General features: G+C 35.2%; 1 pseudogene; it reads right to left on the bottom strand.

Annotated features, from left to right (window-relative positions):
• Nucleotides 1-211: 211 nt before the first annotated feature.
• Nucleotides 212-2,423, bottom strand: part of LOC107566344 (uncharacterized) — a 3,278-nt pseudogene continuing 1,066 nt past the window's right edge.

Raw genomic sequence — 2,423 nt, 5'->3', positions numbered from 1 at the left:
GTGCTTTAAAGCCCCATAAAATATGAAAGCTAAGATTGTAAAATCATAACACTCACTTTTGTAACTTTGAACATATATGTGAACATTACTTTATGCTCTCAAATAATCTTTTAGGGTGAAAATGATTTGCTGATAAATGAACATCAAAAGCAAAATACAAAAGAATAATAAATGATAAACCAAATCGTTATAGGAGAAATTACATCATAATTTAGGTTTGTGACGAGGGAATACGTGCATGATCTTGATCAGCTCTTTTGGATCTGATGTCATAAACCAGAAGAATGACAGTAGCCACGCCCACCAGAGCAGAGAGGACCAATCGGATCACAGCTTCAGTAGAACCACAGCAGTGGACGGAGTCTGAGGAATAAAAACATCAAACTGAGATCAGCTCAGTCAATAAACGTTAATATCAGCACCGACATCAACTAATATCAGTACTGCTGTACCTGAACATGTGTGACAGAGTTGAGTGATGTCCAGATGTTGAGTCTGGTTGCTGATGGGATTGTTGAGCACACATCTGTAGCTGTTGTTATCCTGATATTCCACCTCCAGAGGTAGAGAGAGACTGATGCTGAGATCAGACACACTGATTCTGGACAATAAACTGTTTCCTTTGTACCAGGAGAGAGTCACATGACCCACATTCACCACTGAACACACCAATGAACAATATGATGATGAAGATGATGATGCTGAAGAACAGTCTCTGCTGATGACAGGAACAGGCAGACGAGCTGGAAACATGAGAAAATAAAGAGAAATGAGGATGAATGAAGATATTAAAATAGACGAGGAAGAAACATTGAGAGGAACAAAGACTGATCAAAAGTAGAGCTTTTAAAACAATCTGACATAGAAAGTTAAATATAAACCTTGCTGTAAACGTAAAAATAAATAAAATAAGTAATTTGAACAAATTAGTCATGATAAGATACTTATGTAGATCTACTTTTATTCTGTAATAAATAAAATAGGTGAAACAGATATTTAACTCACCGTAGACAGTAAGATAAAAAAAAGACCTGCTGTAAATATTGATCTCTACTACATAAAGTCCAGCATGTTCAGTTGTGGTGCTTGTGATGGTCAGAGATCCAGTTTGATTGTCCAGCTTCAGTCTGTCTCAGAATCTCCCATCAAGAACATCATCATATACAGTCATGCTGTCGGCCTGTTTATTGATCACAGCTAAAGCGTTTTCACTCCCAAACCACCACTGAATCATATCATCATCCATTATTTCAGTACGACCAGAGTTTAGAGTGACTGAATCTCCCTCATTCACTGATATTTCATCTGTATCACCAAACACACAGAGAACAAACAGAAACAGGGGTTTTCACAGATTAATACTGTTAAATAAAACAACAAATAGAAAGAAAATGGTGAATGAATTCATTTCAATTTTGTCATAAAAAAGTGACTTTTTTTTTTTTACTCACGATAGACACAAAGAAAAAAATAAATCCTGATATGGTTGATCAGCAGTTCATAAATTCCAGCATGTTGAATTCTGGTGCTTTTGATTGTCAGAGATCCAGTTTGAAAATCCACCTTCAGTCTGTCTCTGAATCTCTCATAAATGTGATCATCATATACATCGATGCCCTTTGCTGTTACATTAAGTTCAATTATTAAAGAGTTTTCAATCCAAATCTTCCACAGAATCAGATCTTCATCCATCATTTCAGTAAGACCAGAGTTTAGAGTGACTGAATCTCCCTCCATCACTAATATATTATCTGTATCATTAAACACACAAAGAGAACAAACAGAAACAGGGTTTGTCACAGATTAAGACTGTTAAATAATCAACAAAAAGAAACAAAATTGTGAATGAATTAATTTCAAATTTGTCATAAAAAAGAAAAGAAAAAAAGGTGGTGACATTGTTTTTTTACTCACGATAGATGGTGAGAAAAAAATAAATCCTGATATGGTTGATTAGTAGTACATAACGTCCAGCATGTTGAATTCTGGTGTGTGTGATGGTCAGAGATTCAGTTTGATTGTCCAGCTTCAGTCTGTCTCTGAATCTCCCATCAAGAACATCCTCATATACAGACATGCTGTCAGCCTGTTTATTGATTTCAGCGATTAAAGAGTTTCCATTTCCAAACCACCACTGAATCTCATCATCATCCATTATTTCAGTAAGACCAGAGTTTAGTGTGACTGAATCTCCCTCGTTCACTGACACTGACTTCACTTCTGTATCACCAAACACACACAGAGAACAAAAAGAAACCGAGTTTGTTACAGATTAAGACTTTTAAATAACTGTAATTGTTTCTGAATATAAAACGTTTGAAACTGAGTGAATAATATGTGAATAATTATCATAAAACAATAGAGCAGACACAAAAAAAGCGAAGAAACAAAATGTGTGGATATTGTATTTGGTGATATTGGGG

The sequence above is a fragment of the Sinocyclocheilus grahami genome, unplaced genomic scaffold (genome assembly GCF_001515645.1).
Source record: "Sinocyclocheilus grahami isolate Dianchi unplaced genomic scaffold, SAMN03320097.WGS_v1.1 scaffold1070.1, whole genome shotgun sequence".
Classification (NCBI taxonomy): Eukaryota; Metazoa; Chordata; class Actinopteri; order Cypriniformes; family Cyprinidae; genus Sinocyclocheilus; species Sinocyclocheilus grahami.
Note: the sequence above shows the minus strand (reverse complement) of the source record. Positions and strands in the feature narration are given on the sequence as shown.